The 25710-nt window shown below is 36.4% G+C and overlaps 1 pseudogene; it reads right to left on the reverse strand.

Annotated features, from left to right (window-relative positions):
- Positions 1-4792: 4792 nt before the first annotated feature.
- On the reverse strand, positions 4793-4853 carry LOC138388894 (U6 spliceosomal RNA; annotated as a pseudogene).
- Between the last annotated feature and the right edge of the window lie 20857 nt (positions 4854-25710).

Below are 25710 nucleotides of genomic sequence, written 5' to 3' on the forward strand. Positions count from 1 at the left end.
TGTTTTTGCACCCCATTATGTCTATAAAATGCCCATTTGTGTACAGTATTAAACATTATTATAAAATAGGCTTTTCATTAAATAATTTTGCCCAACTGTAGTTGTTCTGAGCATGTTTAGTGTAGGCTAGGCTAAGCTATGATGTTTGGTGGGTTAGGTGTATTAAATGCATTTAGATTTAATATATTTTTAACTTATGATGGGTTTTTTAGGACGTAACCCCATTGCAAGTTGGGCAGCATCTGTATATATATATATCTCAGTTAACTAATTTTCAGTTAACTAATTCTCTTTTCACCTTTGTCTAATTTGCTCTTAAATCCATTCATTAGATTATTTTTTATAGTTTTAAAATTTCTACTAAAATTCTTAACCTTTTTAAAAAATTTCTTGAAAACTCTAATCATACTTATTTTAAATTATATTAAATAATCCCATTATCTGGAGTTGGTCTTTTTTTTCTTTTGGTTTCTCATTTTCAATTGCTGTCTTCTCATATGCCCAGTTTTTTTTTTTTTTTTTCCGAGTGCCAGGCAATATATATGAAAATTTTTAGAGATATTTTAAAATTGTGGATGATGTCATCTTCTAGAGATTTACTTTTGCTTTTAACAAGCAGCTATGGTAGGAACTAGCAGACCCAGATAAACTTTCATTCAATTAGGTACAATAATGATTCAAAACCTGACTTTAGTCTCTGTTAGAACTGGTCTATTTTTTGTCACCTTAACTCCTAGAATGCAGTCCTTACATATCCCAATCAAAGCACTGGGTGTTTGTCATGGTATCTACTCTTTGATGAAGCCCCGAATCCCACTTTTTGTTTCAGTAGCCTCTGGATTATGCTCAAAACTATGCTCAACTTCTCAGACTCTTAGCAGCCACTTTTAAAATCAACAGTCTCCCCTAAGGAAAAAGCATCTCAGATGTCAGACTCACCATTCTGGGATTCTGGGCTTTCTTCCAAACCCATATTTTGGCTCTGCAATTTCTTACTGGCTTGTTAGCTGTTAGATGCTTCAACAATATATATTTTACATTTAATTTAGTTTTTCTAGTTGTTCTCAGTGGGTAGATTGATACAAAATCACTCAGTTAGTCATTGTTTTCTGTGGTACTTTGTAGAAAACAATTTTGTTAAACTATTCAGACATTAATCTGCAATGAACACACTCATAATTTTAAAATTAATATTGTAATTTGAGATGAATGTGCAATATCAATTATTTAGTTATCTGTTATTTATTAAAGTCAAAGTGGCTAGGTTAGTGTCAATTGGATTTGTCTTTTTCCAAACATTTTCCCAAAGCATGTATGTAGATGATGATGAATAAAGCAATTTGGAAGAAAAGAGCTGAGAAGGCAAATATTTTCAGATGTTAATGTATTTTCAGGGAGGGAATATGCAAAATTACTGAAATATTTCATATTGTTATGACTGACTAGTGAAACTTCAATATAAAAAACAAATATGCATTTTTTGTTTCTTTTCTACTTAAATTTTTCTACTATAAAAACGAAATAATGTTTTGTAGTATTCTAGATTATTATGTAGTATATAATATATAAACTCAAAATGATATTAAGTAGTATTCAAGAATACTACACAGGTGATTTTTTTATTTATTATTCTATCATATCAAGAGGCAAATAATGTTAAGTGTCCCATTATTGGTAAAGCTAAGTTTGATTACCTGCTCAAGGTGGTAAGTGCTACACTTTTCCATTGTAAAGATATATTCTTCTTTCTATAGTTATTAAGTAATTTGTGGGAATGATACTGTGAGATTATATAGTTTTCTCAAACAGGATCACAGGCAATTGTTTTAATAATAACCGATGATCCCTGCCTGAATCAATTTATAAACTGTGGCTTGTGGAATGGTGATTTTCTATTCCCTTCATTCCTTCTCTATTAGCTGGCATCACTAAAGAAGAGTCACCCTCCCCTTCCTCCACACCTTTTTTGAGTATCACAGGAGGGCTCTTCTTCCCCCCACCACACTCTTTTTGAGTAGCACCATGTTTCAGAATCCAGGTCCAGGTGACCCTGGCGTGCATCCCCAGTCTTTGTATTCCACACACACAATGGCTCTTCAGTAGTTCAATTATTCCTTAAGTAAGTATGTTTCTAATATTTCTTTTTGTTAAGTTAATCAGAGTCAGATTTTTAAGATGTGCAATCCAAATGTTCCTTATTACTAAAATTTGAAAAAACTGCTTTCTAAAAGTTGACACCAATTTGCAAAACCACTTGCAGTGTTTGAAGATCCCAGTCTCACTTTGCTATATTGTGCTTATCTCTGTCAAATATTCAACTAACCTTAAAGTAATTATATCTAATCTATAAAAAGATTTTGGCCCATTGGAAATGCAGGCCTTAGTTATAAAGAGATAGAATTGTTGTTGTTTGTATTTAAACATTTTATGAACTTCTTAATTCTTAGGACAGGAAGTAAATTCTACTTGAGCAATCCCACATACATTCACTGAGAATGTAGTATGTGTTAGGGATTGGAGCTATAACGACAAATGAGAAAGACATGGTTGTATTTTTGTAGCTTCTAGTCCAGTAGAAGACACAAATATTTAAACATGCAATTATATTACAAAGAACCTGCATTTTAATGAATCTCAGAAACTTTGGTGTTTTTTTTGATTTCACCAGAAGCTCCCAGTAGAAAGTTTTCACAAAACTATGTCATGACTGCCACCTGGTAATGTTATCAATCATATGATGCATCCTCATTTCAGAAATATTAAAATATGAAAAAAACGTGCATCTTGTAGGTGATGAAATGAAACAGTAAGCACTTGGGAAAGCCATAGGAATGGCGGTAGAAGTAGACATCCAAAGTGGAGGAAATCTTTCTGAAGAAAGTGTAGACTGAGACCTGAGGAATGAGCAAGACTTTCTGAAGAGAATGGGAAAGAGGATTCCAGGCAGAAGTCACTTTCCTTGACACTTTCCTCATCTTTGAATCAGGGCTTTGGCTACTAGTTTAAAACAAACATATGTATATATTTTAGTGTTTTATTTTATTTTGCTTCAGCAGCAATATATTTTTAGGAAAATTCTATCTGGAAGCCTAATTCATAAAACACATAAAAGGGTAGTTGGCTCTGGTCAAGAGAGTCGAGATGAGGTTGAGTTTTACTCTCTTCTCTTCCCTTCTGCCCTGAGGGGGCTGCCAGGAGCATTGCTTGAAAACCACTGGACTAGATGGTCCTAAGATCCCTTCTACTTTTAATGGTCTATAATTCAATGTAACATACTCATCTGGACACTATCTGAAGCTCAATTTAGCTTCAAAAGGTTATACAACTGGTAAGTTACCAAGGTGGGCTTTGACATAGATAGTCTGATTCCAAAGCTCACACTCTTAACCTTATATTATATGACCCCACAGTGTTATTACTATTTTTTGTATCTGTAAAATAAGGATAATACTTGATTCTAAGATCACTGAGGAACAAATGAACTTCGTCTATTTGTGCATGAGTGGTGTTGCTTTGGTTGTGCTCACAAGATCTTGCTTTTTCATACATTATCACATTATAAATTTCCCTCAAATTCTGTGGTTTCAGACAGTAATAATTTTATACATAGATATTACATATACATATGCAATTTTACATATATACCTACCTTTGTAGTTTGGAAATTCAAGTGGCTGGGAATCAGCCATATGGCCTGGTGATTCTTTTGCTCTAGGTGACATTGAATTCACTGGGGCTACTCAGTGTTATGCAGTGGGTGGCTGGTCTGGCCTGAGAGCTTTTCCAACATGCTTGAGGCCTTAGGAGGTATGTCTGGAAGGCTATGCTCAGTTGGGCCCTTCTTCTCAGTGTAGCCTCAGTCTTTTCCATTTGCTTGCTCTATCAGGCTGATTGACTTTTTTACAGAGTGGCTGAGGGTTCCAAGAGTGAGTCTTCCAAGAAAGAAGTGGAAGCTATCAGTCTTTTAAGACCCAGGCCCAGAAACTGACACAGCATCACTTCTACCACATGCTATTGGTCAAAGCAGGCACAGAACCTATCCACATTCGTAGGACGGGGACATACATCCAGTCTCTTGAGGAGAAGGATATCAGAGAATTCAAGGCCATCTTTAACTTGCCACAGACCTGGCTGAGAATAAAGTCTGTTAGAGTACAGGCAGCAAATGCAAACGGGTTGGACTCTAGATTTATATCTTTCCCCTCTAGTTTCAGGGGTGAGGGAATTACAGTATGCTAGAGGATTTATGAAGCAATTCACTTAGTCAACCAAGTATGAAGATTGTTCTTTATCTTTGGGAGAGAAAGGCTGAATATAAGAGCACTAGGGTTCGTTTAAAGAAGTCACTAGTCTCAAGAAAAGCAAAAAACCAATTTGAATAAAATAATTGTGGCAAGGGTAGAAGAGCAAAAAAAGATACCATTTTAGGGCAGAAAAAGTTTAAGGTTAAAATGTACTTTTACTGTGGCTCGAGAAATTATCTAGTTGTCAAGCACTGAGCTCTTGGGATAGAGGAAATAGCGTGACAGCATCTTCTTTAAAAGATGGGACTGTGATAACCTCTGAGAAAGGAAGACTAGTTACAAAAATGCTTATGATGACCCTGGGAAGAAGGGAGCAGGCGGGAAGAGCTGGTCTATCTTTAGGAACATAAAATGGAAGGTGGAATAAAACAACTGAGATGATAACAGCTACCAAATGAATAAAGAGAAAGTACTTGGGACGTGAAAGGAAGGGAAAAAATAGTAGATTTGGATTCAGCAATTAATCCAGGGTAATTTTTTTTTTATTTGGCCATGCTAATCTTCTCTGTATCATTCCAATTTTAGTATATATGCTGCCGAAGCGAGCACAATCCAGGGTAATTTATAAATTTTGGAATTGATGTGGGGGAATGTGAAGGTGGGATTGAATGTGAAGTGTAGCAAGAAAACAAGAAGGGAGCTCCTGCAGACAAAAGGAACCAGTGGAATTTGGCTTTGTGAATAGAGGATGACAGGAAGAGGGAAACGAGTATAAAGAACCAACGGATGGAAAGATCAAACTGAATGAGGCCAATAGGCCTGCAGCAGCCAGAACAAAGGCCCTAGAAGTAGGAACACAACTGAAGTGGGAGGCTAGGACAGAAGGTGAGGTTAATTAGACGGACAAAAGAGAAGACTTTGCAATTATTATATTACAATGCCACTATTGTTATTCTCATTGTTGTAGTTATTGTTATTATTATTGTTACTTCTTTAGAATTTCTCAGAGCAGTTATTTCAAATCTTTCCAACTTGCTAAGCTCCAATTACATTTTCAGCCGGTGGCAGTATCTCCTACTCTATTGAGAATAGTGAGATAAGTGATATGAACCCAATTAATTTCAATTTTACATTACATATTCTGTGTATTTAGTAATTCTCTTCTTTACTCTAATTTTAAAATGGGCCTTCATTTTTGAGGTACCCTTGATGTCACTTCCTCTTGCCTCCTATAGGAATCGGCTGCTTTATCAATTTCTTTCTCACACATTCGGTGCCTCCGGCTCTACTGACTTCTTTGCTTCCGGAGAGAGGCATTCTTGTGTCTCCTCTGTGCTGAACATATCTTGCTTGTCTCTGTTTGCTATTTCGATGACCTATGTTTTCATTTCTTTCATTGTACTACTAACCTTCCTGCAAAAGAAATCTACACTTTTTTCAATCCATCAGTTAAACATTTGAAGTTTCAAAGCAGGAAAGAAAAGACTATCATTTCCAAAGAAAAGAAAATAATGTAGAAGAGGAGACATGGCAACTGTAACTATTGTACAACTGAAGACAGAAATAGTGGAGCCGTTTCAATGGTTCTTGTTAGGTGAAGAAGGTGGAGATGAAGGACAAGGTGGATAAAATGCATCTGCAAAAGGCTTATAGGGCTTCTATTCCAAAAAAAGAGGAAAAGGTAGAGAGGAGAATCACAATCATGAGGATGAAGACCATTCTAAATCTGATACTGTGGGGCCAGGTGCAGTGGCTCAAGCCTGTAATCTTAGCACTCTGGGAGGCCGAGGCGGGAGGATCGTTTGAGCTCAGGAGTTCGAGACCAGCCTGAGCAAGAGTGAGACCCTGTCTCTATAAAAAAAATAAAAAAATAAAAAAAAAATAAAGAAGAAGAAAAAAAAATTAAAAAAAAATAAATCTGATACTGTGGAAAATGAAAAATATATAAAAAATAACACACAGGCATGCGCGTGTGTGCACAAAACAGAAACAGTAAGGATTGTATGCCTGTGTGTATGTACATATGTGTGTGTGCCTTTGGGGGTGTGTGTATTAACAGAAAGTGGTAACATTTTTGAAATTTCCCTCAGTTTGAAAGATAAATTGTGCATACATATCATATACAGTAATTATTATTCTTAAACCACATAGTCAAATCTCTAGGAAATAATCTATTACTTTATTTCCTCTAAATCATCTTAGACTTTGACCTGTTTTCTCTATTCTGAGAAATGGATGACAAATGCGGTATTAATCCTGACTGCAGCTCTTTCCTCTTTCTAGGATGATACAGAAGATGTACGTGGTGCTTAGAAAATGAAGGCAGGGTCTCGAATCTCTAGCCCATGGTGGTTGCCACTCATGGCACAAGCACCCACGGACGCTTGAAATCCAGCAGTTTTGTGTGTTTCAGTGCCATGTGTAGAGCAACACCACTCCTCTGTGGGCTTGCTACCCACCCTGGGCTTTGCCAGGGAGCAAGATGTAGATCTGCTAGAACTCTCTTCCCCTCCAAGTTGCCTAAAACAATCTGTGTCCCACTGTCCAACACAGACACAAACTCACACATACCGCCTCAACGCTACTCGAGGACAGCTGGCATAATATCTCTGATGAGTGTAGACTTTCACAAAAGATTACCTTTGAGCAGCTTTTGCTTCAGGCCCTACAAATACTCCTGGGTATCCAAACTAGACAGTGGAGTCTGGTTTGGGTTTGAGGATGGCTAAGAAGTACAACTTGGTCTCACTTTACTCCGGAAGCATCATAAAAGCAGAGCTGAAATACATAAAGATAAGGATGCGAATGTGTAGGTACATCTCCTCCTCCTCCTTGCTGCCTCCCTTGTGTCTCACCCTGAGGCACACCCAATTTCAGGGGTCTTAGCAGCTCCTGAAAAGAGGAATGTCTGTGAAGTTGGGGGTGGGCTCACTGCCTTTTGTATTTCAAGCCACATCAGCACCCCAAAATAACAAATTACCATCAAAAGCAATCATTCTGTTCACTTTCTCTAGGAAGCCATGTGAACCGGACCAAAAATATGGGTTTCAGGCCTTGAAATTGTTGCTTTTCCAGCACGGGACAGTCTCTCCTTGCCTGAGTTTCCCATTTAAGTTCGCTTAGGTGCTTTCTGTGGGCAGGCCTGGCAGTGACCACCACTTGAAGGAAGGACATTAGAAAGAGCCTGTCTACCTTCTTGGAAAGGGGGAAGGAAAATACAGAAGAAAAAAACACACATTAATACAGCAATAACTTCTGCCAAACATATGTAAATATCTTTTATTATTTAGAGGGATCAAATTAAAGTATGTATGTGGAAATGTTCTGACAAATGGACCATAGCTCTGGGACATTTTTTTTTTCTGTTTTTCAAATTATAGTTTCCAAATATCCTGAGTAAGTTTTATGACAAAGACACAGCTTCCATTTTAGACAGTTAGGTTTGTAATAGCTGATTTTTAATAATATATTTTGGGAATTCATTTCTGGCATAATGAATAAAATAATGTCTCATTCTGAGACTGAGTTTTACTCAATGAAAGAGAAATATTGTCAAAAACCCATAATTAACTAGAATTATATACTGGGATATTGGTTACAATAATTGCTCAATTAATACTGTGTGTTTTCTTTGAAAACAGCAAAGTATGATTGATGAGATTTCTGTAACGCTCTTACCCAGGAACATTAGGGAAATAACCAATAGAGATCAGTGGCTAAACTCAAATATTTATCTATAGGCCAAGCAATTATTTCTAGACCTTTTTTACAATTAACATAATTCTCTTTATTTATAATATAGCAACACTGTCCTTAATATGGAAAGATGACTTAATGTAACCACCATTCTCAGTGAGGCAATGGGCTTTCAGTTTTCCCTCAAGTGGTGTGGAAATGGCTTAATACTGAGGAATTCATGTCTCTCCACAGCTGCTTCTGTGAATAATGGCACGAATCTGGGAGTTGGCTTGACTGTCAGTCACAGTGCTGTACAGGAAAGTCCCTCCACTGAAAATGGGACCAGAACACAGCAATCTGTTAAGCTAACTGGAAGCTAATTTTTCCCCCTGATGTATATTTCCAGAAGCGGAGAGTAGAAAAAATGGAAAAGAAGAAATTTGTGAAAAGATAACAGCTGATATTTTTTAAAAATATGAAGAAATATACAAATCTAAAAATTCAATAGTTGTAACAAATTCCAATCATACTTGGATACATACTGGTAGAATTGCAGAAGTCTGAAAATAAAGAGATTTAAAAAACAGAGAGAGAGAAAAAGAACAGATGCTACAAAGAAATGACAATTAGACTAATGACAGACTTTTCAACAGCAATAACAGATCCAGAAAATGGTGGAATAATTTATTTAAACTGTTGAGAGAAAATAAATGTCTGCCTAAAATTGTAAACTTTGCTGAATTTTTAAGAATAAACACAAAATAAAGATACTTCCAGACGTAAAAAACTGAAAAAATATTGCAACCCCTAGGCTCTATCTAAAGGAAATTTTAAGAGATGTATTTGAGAATATGGGGTTCCTTTTAGGGGGTGATGGAAATGTTCTAAAATTGATTGTGGAGATGTTTGCACAACTCTAAATACACTAAAAACTATCGAATTGTACACTTTATTATGTACAAATTGGTGAATTGTATGATATGTACAGAAGGTTAAATAATGTCCCCCCAGAATTCATGCTCACCTGGAACCTCAGAATGTGATCTTATTTGGAAGTAGGGTCTTTGCAGATGCAATTAGATAAAGATCTCATGATGAAATCATCCTGGATTTAGGACATCAAATTCAATGACTGGTGTCCTTATAAAAGGTTAAGGCACTGAGAGACACAGAGAAAAGAAGACCCTGTGAGGATGGAGGCAGAGATTGGAGTTATGCTGACACAAGCCAAGGAATGCTGGAAGCCATCAGAAGCTGGAAGGGACAAGCAAGGATTTTTTTCTAGAGCCTTTGGATGGAGTGTAGCCCTGTCCACACCTTGATTTTAAACTTCTGGCCTCAGCAACTGTGAAAGAGAATAAATTTATATTGTTTTAAGTCACTATGTTTATAATAATTTGTTACAACCATCCCAGGGAACTAATGCAATATGTAAATTATATCTCAATAAAATTGGTATATATGATGCTCTTACAGAAGATAGTAAATTGTTCAAGAAGGAATTCAAAGACCCAACAAGGACTGGTGAGCAAGAAATCTGGAAACTATGCAAGTAAATGTAGAAAAAAAATTGGATGGTATAAATAGCAGTACTTGATTTTGACACAGGAAAGTGACTCCGAATGCTGGGAATCACTTGAAATCCAAGTGAGTCCTTGGCTTCATGCAAGAAAGAAATCAGGGTCAAGCAAACAGTATAAAGTGAAAGCAAGTTTTATTCAGGAAGTATAGAAAGTGTACTCCACAGAGTGGAGGCTAGCTCTCCCTGTGGAGGAGAACTGGCCCCATGTTTCCATTAACCCCTCTATTTAAGCAACAGCTTAATTATAGACTAAACAAGGGAGGAATATTCATGTTATTCCTTGGAAAGTGATGGTGGTTTCCTAGAATTAGGGTGATGCTCTCCTTTTGACTAAACATGGTCAAATAGGAAGTATCATGGTGTCAGGTCCATGATGGGAATGGGAGGTTTCCTAAGAAACTTTTATGGTAATGAAGTGTATAATGAAGCTATAAGGTCAAGAGGAGGTCAATTTCTACACTCTCTTGGTTCTAACTGATTGTCCTGTCTCCATCTTGTTTTGATCAGGTAGTTGAAACTTTGTTTTGAGACTTCCTGACTCAGTTAAACAATTTAGCACAGTCTGCACAATTTAGCAATGCCCAAAGCACTGTCCAAAGCAGTGCCTGCTGGTTCCCTGTCTCAATTTCGGAAGTTAAATTAAGGTAGAACATAAATGTTTAGCAAAATTAACATGTAAGATGAGGAGGTGTGATAGGTGTTAAATGTAAAGTATTTCTGTTTGGAAGTAAGTATAAAATATTAAAAAATCATAGATATTAATAAGTTTACATATTAAAATCTTAAGGTTAACTATTAAATGAGTAAAACTAGAGCATGTAATATTCAGAACTATAGAAAGAAAAAATGGAGTTAAACACTTAAACTTACAAAAGAAGAAAGGGGTAGAATGGCTAAATTCTCCAGTTAGAAGACAAAGATAGTCAGATTGGATTAAAAAAAAAAAAAAGTCTAGTGTGCTATCCCCAAGAGGAATCTCAAAAGCAGAAAGACACGAAAAGTCAAAATGAAAAGATAGAAATAGTTATAGAGTGACTTACTATCCTGATTTGCATTAATCTCTCTGCTTTTGACTATGTTTGAAAATGTCTATAATAAAATAGCAAGTCAAAGAAAAACTGTATTATTAGAGAATCGATGGATATTTAAAATATAGCAAGATATCTCTGTGAGCAAATTTATGTCAATGAATAAAAACTCATAGACAAAATGAGCAATATCCTGGAAAAACATAAACTAGTAAAACTCAATCAAGAATAAAAATGCTTCATACTCACATAACTATTAAATTAAAGCAGTAGTTAAAAATGCCCTCACAAAGAGAACACTAGACACCAACAGTTTTACTTTGGTAGTTAATATATGCTTTCCAAATTACTGACCAATTTATATTTCCATCAGCAGAGTGTGAGAATTTTCATTGCTTTAATTTTAGCCACTCTGATAAATATGTAGTGAGAATTCATTGTGTTTTTAATTTGCATTTCCTTGATTACTAATGCGGTTGAGAATCTTTTTCTGTTTACTAGCCATTTGCCTCTTTTTTGAATTTCCTTTTCAAATCTCTTGTCCATTTTTCTCATGTGGTCATCTCTATTTCATATTAGTTTGCAGAACTTTTTAATGTTGTCTTGATTTGAGCTCTTGGTTAGATTTACATATCTTCTTTCATTTTATGACTTGCATTAAAAATGCAAGTCTTTAATGTTTTTGATTAACAGAAGTTCTTTGTTCTAATGTAGTTCAATTTATCAATTGTAGCCTTTTTATTTTTTTCTCTTTTTCTTATTTAACTGACTAGATCAACCAATACAATGGTGAATAGAAGCAGTGACAGCAGATACCTTTGTCTTGTTCTCAATTTCAAAAAGAAAGGTTATAATATTTCATCATTATATACAACTGTTTGCCATATGAGATTAAAGACATCCCCTTCTGTTCCTACTTTGCAAATATTTTTAAAAATGTGAATGGATGTTGAATTTTATCAAAGGGTTTTTTTGGGGCAATGATTGAAATATTTGTATGATTTTTAACCTACAATGTTAGAGGAAAGTTTCACTGAACATAAAATTTTTGATTGATAACAGTTTTCCTCCAGGCCTTTGAATAGATCATTGCAATGTCTTCTGGTTTTCTTACTTTCTGAGAAGTGAGCTGCTAATTTCATTATCATTATTACTCCATAAATGGTCATTTTTCTGTGGTTACTTACAAGGTATTTTCTGTTTATCTTATTTTTTTCTTTGTCTTAACACTTATGTGCTAGACTGCTTTTTATTGTCCCACAAGTGTTTATGGTTCTGTTTACTTTTTTTCAGCCTTATTTTTTCTATTTTTCAGCTTGGGTAATTTCAATTGCTGTGTTTAAGTTCTCTGTGGTTTCTCTTGGCATCTCCAATGTGCTGTTTTGCCCATTTAGAAGATTTTGTAGTTTTAATATATGTACTCTCTCAGCTTTAGAATTATCATTTAGTAATAATATTTATTTCTTGATTGAGATTGCCTGTTTATTCATTGATACCATATCTTTCTTCAATTATTTGAATATATTTATAGACATTCTAACCCTCTCTGTGGTAAACTCCTTATGTGCCTAAATACTTGGATAATTATCAAGTTTTTCAGCAGAGGCGAAACCCACAGAGGACCAGGTTTTAAAAGCAGTACAAAGGACAGAACAACAGGGAAGAAGAGTAAGTTGTGGTTCTGAGGATAAAAGTAACTTTTTGCTGGTTTGTTTGCTTTGGGCTTTGTATTCTGACCTTTAGGTTTTCTGCTATTTGAATTTTCCATAACTGGCAATTCACTTTTTAAAGAAAGGCCTCAAATTCGCAGATTTTGTTCTGCATTATTTTATTTTTCAAGAACAGATATCCTTTTGCTTTCTGCTTTCTTCTCTGTCGTGTCCCGGGGCACCTCATAATATGAATAGTTTAGCTATCAGTCAGTTATTCAAGCAGTTTAGGTTCTTAATTTGGGTCTCTGTGGTTTTCAGGCTATGACCTGAAAATTCTTAGCCCTCCAATGCAATTTTTGTTTACTTATGCTTTTAGATACTTCTCTGTGACTTTAGATAGTTTTTTTTTTCTTAATTTCTTCCATGTTTTGTAGTCATTATCTGCTGAAAGTTTGCGGGCTTATTTATCCTTTACTATTACTGGAAGGTGATCTTGAATTAACTTTGAATACTCTCAATTTTTTATTATCTGAAAATGTATTTGTTTCACTTTCACTTTCACTTTTTTTCTTTTAAGCAGCTCATGTTTCCTACCGCTTTCACTTTTGAAGACTGATATTGCTGTGTATAAAATTCTAAGTGGAAAGTTGTTTCTACTAGTGTGTTAAAGATATTTCACTCTTTAAGTTTTCATTTGATGAAAACTGGGAAGTCAGCTGCTAGTCCGTTGCTCCTTTGAAAGGAATTTACATTTTATCTTTCCCCTTGGATGCTTTTGGGATTGTTCTCTTTTTATTTAATAATATATTGTTTCACTGTACTATATCTTTGTGTGTATTTCTTTAAATCTGACCTGCAAACCCTTGATCTGTGCCTTGCTTCTTTCATCAGTTTTGGAAAAATGTCACCCAATAGTTTTATATAGATAGCCCCACTTTCTTATCTTCTTTTACACCTCCAATTAAATGCATGCTAAACTTAAAAGTTGGTCTTCTAGCTTCACTATCATAGAAATGATAATTGCTTTATATTCTGTTTCTGATAATTATACTATCTGGATAAATTATGGATGTTTCTACTAACTGTTATTTGTGCCAGATCTTATTCATGTTATCTTGTTTCCTTATGTTTCTGGTTATCTTTGATTAGGTTCTAGATACTGTATTTGAAAAAAATTATTTATGGAAATAATTTGAGATAAAAAAATGATGTTAATTCCTCTAGAGAAGATTTACTTTTGTTTCTTTCATGTGCCTGGTGGCAGCACTAATCTAAGATCACCTTGATCTAGTTTTAGGGTTTGAGATATTCTGCACCACGGCAGATGATTTGATCGCAGGGTGAGGCTAAAGATGTTGCAGTCCATATAGTTCTTTGTTTCCAGTTCACTCAAATTCATGAAATACACCTTGCAGCCCTTCTGAGCTCAAAATTAAATGGAGAGTTCTTTTCTATATTCTCCAGTTTTGACCCCTACTATGTTCCTACTCCAATGAAGCCGTAAAAAGTGTTTCACAACCTCTTAGTTATCACTTTTGGATTTACAAATGCCCGTTGGACAAAAGTGATTTTGAATGTTAGGCTCATCTCTTTAGATTCCTGTTTTCTCCTAATTCCCAATTGCTTGTTAGTTTTTAAATGCATTTAGGAAGTTAAAAAAATTGTTATCTAGCCTTTTTCATTATCTTTAGTAGGTTTAATCCAAATCACTGGACTGCCTAGTGCTGGAAGTGAAATCCTCCAGAGTGAGAGGTTTGCATTCTAAACCATTCTATTATACTCCTTTTACTTTTGCCTTCTAAACAAAAAAAGAAAATAATGCTCAAAATCTTCAATACAAATGGCTTACCATCTCGTTCATAATATAACCTGTAAGATTATATTATGAATGTTTTTGAAGAACCTATAAGATCCCACCTGATCTGCCCTCCTTCAACTCTCTGACCTCATTTTCAACTACTCTCTCTTGTTCACTTTGCTCCAACCACACTGATCTCTTTCCTGTTCTTCCAACATACCAGGCATGCTTCTGCTTCCTTCAAGATCTTCACATTTGCTGGTCTCTGTGCCAGAAATTCTCCTGTCTCAGATATCCACACTTCCTTACCTCCTTTAAGCCTGAAATTAAATGTCCTCTTCTTAGTGGAACCTTTTCTGACTTCTCTACCTAAAATTTCAAACACTGTTTTTCTCTTACCCTATTGTCTTTGTTTTGTGCTGCTATAACAGAATACCACAGATTAGGTAATTTATAAGGAACAGAAATTTATTTTCTTACAGTTCTATAGGCTGGTAAGTCCAAGAACAAGGTGCCAGCAGATTAGGGTCTGGTCTCCCTGTTTCCATTATGGCTCCTTAAATACTGCATCCTCCAAGGAGGAGGAAGGTTGTGTCCTCTCATGGCAGAAAAGCAGGAGAGAGAGAGAACCCACTCCTACAAGCACTTTTTGTAGTGGCATTAATCGAATTTATGAAGGCATTCAAACCGTGACACCTATACTAATATATACTAACTATTGCTATACTGTTTTATTTTTTTCCTTAGCAAGTATTATTATTTAACATATATTTTTTCATTTTTTTAATCTTAGTAGAAACCTCTGTTTCATTTATAATGTAAATTCCTTGGATGCAGGGATTTTTGTCACGATTTTGGAGTCACATAATAGTCACATAATAATTATTCAGTGAATATTTGTTGAATGAATGATAGGGGAAACTTTGTTTATGTTCCTGAAACAGACTAGATGTAAATTAAACTCTGTTTAAGGAATGCTTTTCCAAATTCCTTAAGGAACAAAAGGTAATACTGATTGATCAAGTGTTGTTATTTTTTTTTTTTTTTTGAGACAGAGTCTCACTCTGTTGCCCAGGCTAGAGTGAGTGCTGTGGCGTCAGCCTAGCTCACAGCAACCTCAAACTCCTGAGCTCAAGCAATCCTCCTGTCTCAGCCTCCTGAGTAGCTGGGACTACAGGCATGCACCACCATGCCCGGCTAATTTTTTCGATATATATTTTTAGCTGTCCATATAATTTCTTTCTATTTTTAGTAGAGATGGGGTCTCGCTCTTGCTCAGGCTGGTCTCGAACTCTTGAGGTCAAACGATCCGCCCACCTCGGCCTCCCAGAGTGCTAGGATTACAGGCGTGAGCCACCGCACCCGGCCGAAGTGTTGTTTTTTATTAAGATTTAAATGTAAAGGGGAAAAAACCCAATTGTCTACTAGGGCTGGGGAATATTGTACAGGTAATTAATACACAGTAAAGCAGTAGTTTTTAAAGTTTATCTTGCTTAAGAATTATGTGATCATGCTTATTAAAAAAAGATTCCTGGGCAGGCCCTTCCTCTGGAGATACTAAGTCAGCAAGGATGGGGTGATACCCAGTAATGTGCATTTTATACTAACATTTCAAACTTTAAGTAACATTGATCTGAAGAACCACAATTTGCTCCCTGAAGTATAGAAATGAGTTCAGTAGTTAGTAGCTGAGTTTGGAAAAACATTTCCTTCTCTGACATTGCAAACGCACTGACTGGTGAATATCCTTCAGCAACTGGTTTTTAGTCTCCATGATAATTCGCTAGTATTTTCAGAAAGAGCCCAGCTTCTTCATGACTCAGTTTTCTTCTTTGTAAATTAATTATGAACTCAGTTACACTTACTATTTCATAGTTATAAAGTGCTGAAAGTGCATTCCTGAAGCAGAATTGAATACATTAAAACATCTGCTAATAAACAGAGGTTACACTGGAGAGGAGCTCACAGGCTCATGCTTCATTCTCTTGGACTTGTGATATTAAAATGCTCACCAGCTGTGTTCAATCAGTATTTATTTCTTTTCACATTTGAATGTAGTCCCAACTTGGAGACAAAGGACTAAGAAATATATTCTAAAATTGACCAGAGAAAAGAATTAACTACTTAATCTTATACCTCCTTTTTTTGACCTATTTTCTTCAGGCTCCATTTCAGTAATCCACAAATTCTTGCTACCACCTGATATTTGAATATAAAGCATTAAAGTGTGAATTGTAAAGTTTTTGTTTTTAAGGGTCAGAGAAGGGTTAGGACATGCTAGGTCTGGATTTCATTCTTTTCTAGACTTCCTGTGTAATTTAATGCTCCTCCATCTGCACTCAGGGTCCTATTAGAATAAAAGAGAGATTTCAGTCACTTCTTTCACTGGTATGTAACTGCGTTTCTGATGGCAGCTTCCCAGTAGACGTGCAGGTACTTATGTGAAGAAAAGGCCATTCTCGCTATATCTGAGTGAATTTGGAACAATGTGTTTAGGAGAATAAGCTTTACGTTTTCACTCAGTATTCCTTCTTACCTTCAATTTAGAAACAAGCAAGTCTTCCCTCAAAGATGTTGCGGGATTTCCTCTACTAATCGATTGAAATGAAGCGCCTGCTTTTTAAGGATTTACGAGGATGGTGGCATAAATATGTGGTAGTTCTTGTTTTTAACTGTGCAACAAGCTTTCTTATGTACACCTCCCAACTTCATATAATAGTCCCCGCCTTTATACACTTCAGTATCAGTGGATGGAAATGAGACTCAGTCTTGGCCAATAGGAGCACTTACTCTCCTGGCCACATAGATTGGTTCAGAGGTAGCTTAATGGCATCAGCCAACCAATCAGACTTCTTGGGATATTTCTACCTGGACAAGGGTAGAAAATTGTCTTTTGCCTCTGTGGTCCCTTTGCTGGAAGGATATGAATCTAAGACCACTGGCAACTATCCTCCTCATCATTTGGATAGAGCCTGCCAACAATAGGAAAGAATGAGGCCACGTTCGGATGGAAGCAGAACTGATACATGAGGGAAAGAATTTTTTTTAATTGATACATAATAATTGTATGTATTTATGGGGTACAGTGTGATGTTTCAAGGCGAAAGGATCTTGATGACCTGGTCCTGGATATATTTATGCTTGCCGCTGAGACCATTCCTTCCCTTCCCAATTACATAGTTAATAAATTCTTTTTTTTCTTTTTTTTCAAATTTATGACTTTTATTGAACCTATCAGAGATAAGTAGTTTGCTCAAGTATTCAGAGCAGTATTTTTTCAAGTATTTTTCCCATTTTTAAATTTGGTTGTTTGTTTTCTTATTGCTGAGTTCATGAGAGTTTTTTTTTTAATATTCTGGATAAAATTATTTGTTGGTTATGTGAGTTATCAGCAATAAATTCTTTTTAATCTTAAGCTAGTTGAGTTAGGTTTCTATTATCTGCAACTGAAAATGTCCTGACTAAAATAAGCAACAACAAAAAATAGAAATGGAGATTTTTAAAAAATGTAGGAATTTAGTAATGCCTTGAATTGTATAAATGAGTTTTCTGGATATGTTACAGGTCTAGGCATTTTCCTTTACAACTTGGTTTTGTGTCAGAATTCCTTTACTCCTCATGTATCTGATATTAATAAATTGCTATTTCTTGATAAGGGATATAGGGAACTCTTATAATATTACGCTTGGGCAGATCCCAGAAAGTTAGCCTTCTCAAAGTCTTTCATAATCCAGCTATACTGTCACCTTAAGTTTAGGAAGCCAAAAATCAGTATGGAGATGGAAATGTCTCTTTCTCAAGGGGAGAATTCCAGAGTAGCTGAACAGTTTTACTCTTTTAATGGGCACCATAATTCATCGGTCTAAATTTTTCACACCTCAGGCAGAATTTTGCATTCACCATTGAAGATGTTATTTCAATACCTACCAGTCAGATAGACTAAAGAGAGGATGTATTAATAGTTTATCATGCACACTGGAACACATTTGAGAGTGAAAGGAGCTTCTGTTAATAATTAATAATAGATGTACACCAAGAACATGCTGGGGAAAGATAGATGTATATTCATCCTAGCCAAAGATGATGGACTCTTTTTCTAGACTAGTGGTTTTCAAACTGGTTCCACATTAGAATTGCCTGGGAAATTTAAAAAAATTTCAGTGGCTAGGTCTTCTCACCCAGAGATTTTCATTGAATTATCTGGAGTGGAATCTGGGAATTTTGCTTAAAAATATCCCCCAGTACTTACTGGCTGAGCATGGTGGCTCATGCCTGTAATCCTAGAAACTTCAGATGCTGAGGTGAGAGGATCACTTGAGGCCAGGAATTTGAGACCAGCCTGGGCAATAGTGAGACCCTGTCTCCACAAAAAAGAAAAAAAAATTAGCCAGTGTGGTGGCACATGCCTGTAGTCCCAGCTACTCAGGAGGTTGAGGTGGAAGGATCACTTGAGCCCAAAAGTTTGATGCTGCAGTGAGCTATGATCATGTCACTGCACTCCAGCCTGGACAATAGAGTGAGATCCTGTCTACAAAAAAAAAAAACAAAAAAAAAATTCCCCTTGTGGTTCTAATGTGAAGACAGGTTTGAAAACCATAACAACCTCCCTTGAGTTTATTTCTGTTTTAGTATACAAATATATAAACTTGAGTCTCAAAAGGCTAAGACCTGGTCTCTCATATTCTATTAGCTGGGTGTATGATTTTGGACAAATAATTTTCCATGGCCTCATCTATAAAAAGACAGGCTTAGTCTAAAATCTCTAAGATCTACTGAACTCTGATATTCTACAATTCCGATCCTTTTGAAGAATTCTTCTTTCAAGGAATTAAAAACTCTTGAAATCAGAACCTACTTCCCCTAGTCTTGGACCATGATAGAACATTACTTGGAGGAAGGATAATCAAGTTCATTTTTAAAAGCCAAGGATTTATGGTATAAATGAAGTGATAGGACCCACACACATATTAATTCCAGTGCTGTTTGAAAGTACTTAGCTGTTCTCATGCCAGCTGAGAAGATGAAAGGCCTGAAATCCTCAGAGAGATTATGTAATCTTTGCAATCTAATTCGGCACAAGATCTGACAATTGAAATATTGAAGGACAGGGTTACTTTTCCCAGAAAGAATTTTTATGGTTGCTTGTAGTGATGATGCACTGAATTGGGTGTGTCTTGTTAATGACCTAATTGTTCTTCTGCATATAAATGGAGACAAACTGAGGGATATTTAAGTTATCTAAAATAGAGGGCCTAGTTCAAGGTGCGAAATGTGTTTTGTTAAGTCATTTTAAGTCTGTTTCTCATTCCCTATAAGAACAAGCTTCTTAAAAGACTTAATGCTAGCATTGAATTACTTTAAGAAATATAACCCTATAAAAACCCTCTCACCTCTGTCTGATCCTTTTGTCCTGGCTGAGTTAATGCATCAGGTAAGATGTGCTAGATGTTCCCTCTTCCATGACACTCTCTGGTACCTTCTTCTCAAACTCAGCAATTCTCCCTTCCCTTTCTTCCACAGAATAGTCCCTAATAAATAAAAAAGTGGGGTGGGGGGAATCTCTCCACTTAATGTCTTACTTCTGAGTTACTCATATATTTAGCCATAGCCAATTTATCCAAATATATTTTTGAGTCTCTATTCAGTCTTCAGCAGGCCTTCATATTTTTAATGCCCCAACTTTTTTCCTGCACCTCTGTATTTTGGCCTCTAAGACTTCCTGATCCATGTGGCAAAATAATGTTTTTCTGCCTAGGTCTTAATCCACAATAAAAGTTCCCTTTTTGGGCAATGGTATCAGCTATGCATTAGGAGAAAAACAATCAGATTTAACTAATTCATATTACTGTATGAATGACTAATAGATTATACTGTTTCAGTATGACAATCAAATGTATACATTCTATTTAGCTACTTGTAATAATCTTTTTTCCTCTTTCTGCATGTTTACTAAAAAGATTCTCAGTTATTTCTTATATGCATTTTTCAGAATAAGTTGAGTTTATATTTTGGGGTATTTGGTGTACATTTCCCCATAAAGTGGAACTGTAAATTATGGCTAGCTTATCTACCCGTCCAAAAAACCCTCATTTAATGCATATTGTAATTTATAATCAGAGGACTATTAATAAATGTTGCATAAGTGAACAACTGAATAGAAACTAGGCAGGGGGGAGGGCTAGTCCATGGAGAGAATCTGAGCATGGTATTTAGTGCTGACATTTCCTCCTCTTTTCCTGAGCAAATCACTGCCCCAGGTGAAGCCATAATGCTCACACAGTGTCTTTTGTATCCTGCCTCTTTATTCATACTTCTTTCCAACCTCTTCAGGACCTCTCTCTCTCCAGTGCCTTCCTAGTTGCATGAGTGTAATCTTTGACCTTGCTCTTCTCACAGAAGGCCTTCTTGCTCCAACATTACCTATTTCTTCTCTACTCAGACCCTTCATACCTCTCAAATAAAATCTGTCATTTCTGAAAGTCTTCCTAATCACCTTTTAGCATGAAAATAGTCTGATTTAAATATAAGACTCCAAGATTGTGCTTTAAAGGAATGTATGTGTTAATCTGAAAGTATCTCCAACAGTGGAGTTTTATGTAGTCTGGCTAATTAAACGAGACTGTTCAGGCTGAGTGAGGGAATATATTTTGGTCAAGGGGCCAATCTATAGTGTCTTGACTGTATATCTCTCTCCAGAGCTACCTCCCTTTCATAGCTTTTCTTCTTTCCTTTTGTTGGGGGAATTATATTACCAAGTGTGTGTACATAGATCATTTACCTGGAAAATAAACATCTTAAACAATGGAATTGTTTTAAAAGTATTTTAAAATGTATTCATTATCTTTCTCTTTATTTTTTGGCAATGCAAATATGATTTGCTATTTGCTCTGGTGCAGGGGTGAAGCACTGAGAGGCCACAGTGTGATCTAGGAGGCTGAGAGCAGCACAGTGTGTGCTGACTCCCTCAAGAAGTGGGTGTGATCAGGTGGATCATTGTGGGTAGATCAAAAGCTACTCTAAGAGGCCATTGTGATTTACCAATGAGCAGGAGATATCCCAGCTGGGGAGGCTGAAAGAGAAATTTTCTAAGCAAAGGCAAGGAAAAGCAAGTGGCCGGTACTGATGGATCTTTCCAAGCACTGTTATGTGGTCTTCTTGTATGCTTCTGCAGACACTGCACCTATACTCCTGTAGTAGTGATTCTGACACATTACACCTGCATGTCAACACAGACTTTCCCCAAAGTACACATTTCATAGAGTTTCAGTGACTATGAGATTTTTTTTTGTCAGTGCCAGTTTTTTTTTGTTTTTTTTTTTTTTTTTTAAGGAAGTGAGTGTCCACTGCAAATTCTGATTTTTGGTGCAAGAAATGATAAAGTGCATTTGTTATGTTTTTGTGACTAAATGTTTAAGGTTTTAAAAATATATTTTAGGCCGGGCGCGGTGGCTCACGCCTGTAATCCTAGCACTCTGGGAGGCCGAGGTGGGCGGATCGTTTGAGCTCAGGAGTTCGAGACCAGCCTGAGCAAGAGCGAGACCCCATCTCTACTAAAAATAGAAAGAAATCATATGGACAGCTAAAAATATATATATCAAAAAAATTAGCCGGGCATGGTGGTGCATGCCTGTAGTCCCAACTACTCGGGAGGCTGAGACAGGAGGATCCCTTGAGCTCAGGAGTTTGAGGTTGCTGTGAGCTAGGCTGACGCCACGGCACTCACTCTAGCCTGGGCAACAAAGTGAGACTCTGTCTCAAAAAAAAAAAAAAAAAAAAAAAAAAAAAAAATAAAAATATATTTTAAAGTTAGCTGGGGGTTGTGGCTCACGGCTATCATCCTAGCACTTTGGGAGGCCGAGGTGGGAGGATTACTTGAGGCCAGGAGTTTGAGACCAGCCTGACCAAGAGCAAGACCCTGTCTCTACAAAAAATAAAACAATTAACCAGGTGTGGTGGTGTGTGCCTATAGTCTCCTCTACTTGGAGGCTGAGGTAGGAGGGGATCACTTGAGCCCAAGAGTTTGAGGTTGCTGTGAGCTATGATGACGCCACTGCGCTCTAGCCTAGACAACAGAGCAAGGTCCTTTCTCAAAAAAATTTTTTTCTAAAAGTAAACTTGGATGATTTAAATTGAAGCAAAATAATTTAAGAATCCTGGCCGGGCGCGGTGGCTCACGCCTGTAATCCTAGCACTCTGGGAGGCCGAGGTGGGCGGATCATTTGAGCTCAGGAGTTCGAGATCAGCCTGAGCAAGAGCGAGACCCCATCTCTACTAAAAATAGAAAGAAATCATATGGACAGCTAAAAATATATATTAAAAAAATTAGCCGGACATGGTGGTGCATGCCTATAGTCCCAGCTACTTGGGAGGCTGAGACAGGAGGATCGCTTGAGCTCAGGAGTTTGAGGTTGCTGTGAGCTAGGCTGATGCCACGGCACTCACTCTAGCCTGGGCAACAGAGTGAGACTCTGTCTCAAAAAAAAAAAAAGAAAAAAAAAAAAAGAATCCTGTAACTCCCAGCCAACTACCATTCTCCCACCCCCACCCATACCTGTCACCACTTTGAGAAAGGGGAGGACTGGGGATGACCCAGCACAGGGGTTGCATCACAGCATGCCAAATGGTTGGGAAAGAGAAAGAAACAGTTTCTGACTGGGGATTTATTTATTTATTTATTTTTAATTTATTTACTTTTTTATTTATTTTCTATTATTTTTCTTTCTTCCCTTCCTTTGGTTTTGGCAAGTGAAAGTCTGTAGTGGATGTGGAATTTGAAAGAACTGGAGAGGAGAGGGGAAAACAAGATATGTTAACTGTGATATTCTGCTGGGTGTTTACAAATGGATCCCTTTACTGTCTTTACAAAGGTTTACTAAGGAATGCGGCTTTATTTAAACATTCTTTGCCTGTCCTCTTTTGATTGTGTATCTTTGACAGCGGTACTACTCATGGATCACAACCCAACAGTGTTGAGCTTCATCTTTTCCTCAATTGGTAGCATGAAATAATTGAATTAAATATAAAATGTGAAGGCATAAATGTCTTTGATTTTCATTTATTTCTTATCATATCTTATATCCCTTAGTAGATCTCTATTTAAAGCTCAAAAACATCTTTCCCTCCCTTGATATTGCTTTGCTGTCTAAACTCCCAAAATTTCATGAAGGTGAAGCAACTTAGATTCTCTGAATGTTTTTGAAGACAATCTTCCATGGTCAAAGTAATGTAATTACACTATAGAAAATTTGGAATAAAGGAAAAAAAATACATGACCTACAGTAGTATTATCCTAGTACAAATTGCTACAAATGAATACAATTCTATTTTGGTTGCTTCTCTTCATTTTTTCCTTTAAAAAAGCCTAGTTGTAGTAAACACTTTACCTAAGGTAAAGCACTCAGGTTCCCCTCCTACTCCAGTGAAATGGCTCTTGGGGCATTTGGGATCTGAGGGGCATAATCCTTGGTAGCCATTTTTTTATATTTCAGGACTTTATATATCAGGATGAGACTTTCAGATATGTTCATATTAATATCTGTTAAAATAAAAGTTCAGGGACAAACATTAAATTTATCCTTAGCAAAAAATATAAGCTTGGAGGATTAATTAAATAAAATTTCTTAATGAAATACCATTATAATGTTAATATGTAACATTTTGATGCTGCGTATTTGCCCTCTACATTCTTGTCTGTAAAGTAAGATGATGTGCCAAATCACCTTGTCAAGAGGTCTCTACATGACGTAGGCAAAGATATTGGAGTAGGTGGAGAGACTCTCCTATTACCCTTCCTGGGCCCAATTTCCTCATAATGGAACTGAATTAGATGATCTTAAGGTTCAGTTATATCTTAGCAATATATTCTGTAGAGTTGAGAACTCCAAGAGTTTCCTTCACTTAACACAGTTATTTTTAGACAGAAATGTCTTTTGTGTTCTTAGTACACATCATATATAACAGTAGTCTTTTAACATTTTTTCTTACAAACCTCCTAAAAGAATTTTAAAAAGCTATATATCCTCCTGCACATTTAAATGGACATTAATGTTTCTTATCATAATTATAAGCAATTGTAAGGGATATAATTTTCAGTACAATGTAAATGTTGACCTTTTAGAAAAAAGCTCTTTTGAAAGCATTCAATATAACCTAAAAACTGTAGCAATGTGTTACTAATTATAATACATTCAGAAATAGGTGACTACCCTTCCCCTCCCCTCCCCTCCCCTCCCCTTCCCTTCCTGTCCCTCTGTTCTTTTCATGGTACAGTCTTATTCTGTCGCCCTAGCTAGAATGCAGTGGCATCATCATAGCTCACTGCAACCTTAAACTCCTGGGCCCAAGTGATCCTCTTGCCTCTTGCCTCAATCTTCCAAGTAGCCTGGACAGGTGCGAGCCACGACATCTGGCTAATTTTTCTATTTTTAGTAGAGACAGCGTCTTGCTTTTGCTCAGGCTGGTCTCCAACTCCTGACCTCAAGTGATCCACCCACTTGGACCTCACAAAGTGCTAGGATTACAGGCATGAGCCACTGTGCCCGGCCTAGGTGACTATACTTTTCAAACCAGAAATTTCATTTGTAGTTTTCTTTGTACTTCTATGTTCATATCACTTCCCACAGAATTGTTTCTTAGTTTAATATATTTTTATGCTTGAAAATCCTTCATTGTTTGATATATTTATATATTTTTATGCTTAAAAATTCTTTTTTTTTTTTTTTTTTTTGAGACAGAGTCTCACTCTGTTGCCCGGGCTAGAGTGAGTGCCGTGGCGTCAGTCTAGCTCACAGCAACCTCAGACTCCTGGGCTCAGGCGATCCTACTGCCTCAGCCTCCCGAGTAGCTGGGACTACAGGCATGCGCCACCATGCCCGGCTAATTTTTTTTTTGTATATATATATTTTAGTTTTCCATATAATTTCTTTCTATTTTTAGTAGAGACGGGGTCTCACTCTTGCTCAGGCTGGTCTCGAACTCCTGACCTCGAGCGATCCACCCGCCTCGGCCTCCCAGAGTGCTAGGATTACAGGCGTGAGCCACCGCGCCCGGCCTAAAAATTCTTTTATTAATCATGATATTACTATAAAAATATGAATACTCATTTGGGAACTCCTTTTTTAAACAATTTCTGTCCATAGGGTCTAACTATTCAAATATTTCTTTTGGATTGAGTTCTCATTATAGTTATTGGTATAAAATCGAACTAAATAGTATAAATATATTATAGATTTTGATTCACAGTTATTAAGCAAATGCATTTCTTAGGGGGATAGACAGAAATTTTATTTTATTGCCAATTACTTCATTGTAGACATGAATGAATATTCCTTATTGTTAGACAGGGTTGAGCATCAATTCTGCCCTATTTTTCTTCTTTACATATTAAAAGATTGTGTTCATTTAAATAAGGAAATGGGAATGGAAGTTTTGTTACTGTAATGTCATTCAGTTTTTTGGACTCAAGTCATATACAAAAAAAATCATATATGATCTCTGTGATGGCTACTTTATATATCAACTTCACTAGGTTATGGGCCTCAGTTATTTGGTCCAACACTAGTCTAGATGTTGCTGTGAAGGTATTTGAGGAGGTGATTAACATTTACCACCAGTAGACTTTGAGTAAAGCAGATCATCCACTCAGTTGGAGGCCTTAAGAGAAAAGACTAAAGTCTCCCAAAGAAGCAGCAATTCTTCCTCAAGACTGTATCATAGAAATCCTGCCTGG

The sequence above is a fragment of the Eulemur rufifrons genome, chromosome 7, assembly GCF_041146395.1.
Source record: "Eulemur rufifrons isolate Redbay chromosome 7, OSU_ERuf_1, whole genome shotgun sequence".
NCBI classification, from domain to species: Eukaryota; Metazoa; Chordata; class Mammalia; order Primates; family Lemuridae; genus Eulemur; species Eulemur rufifrons.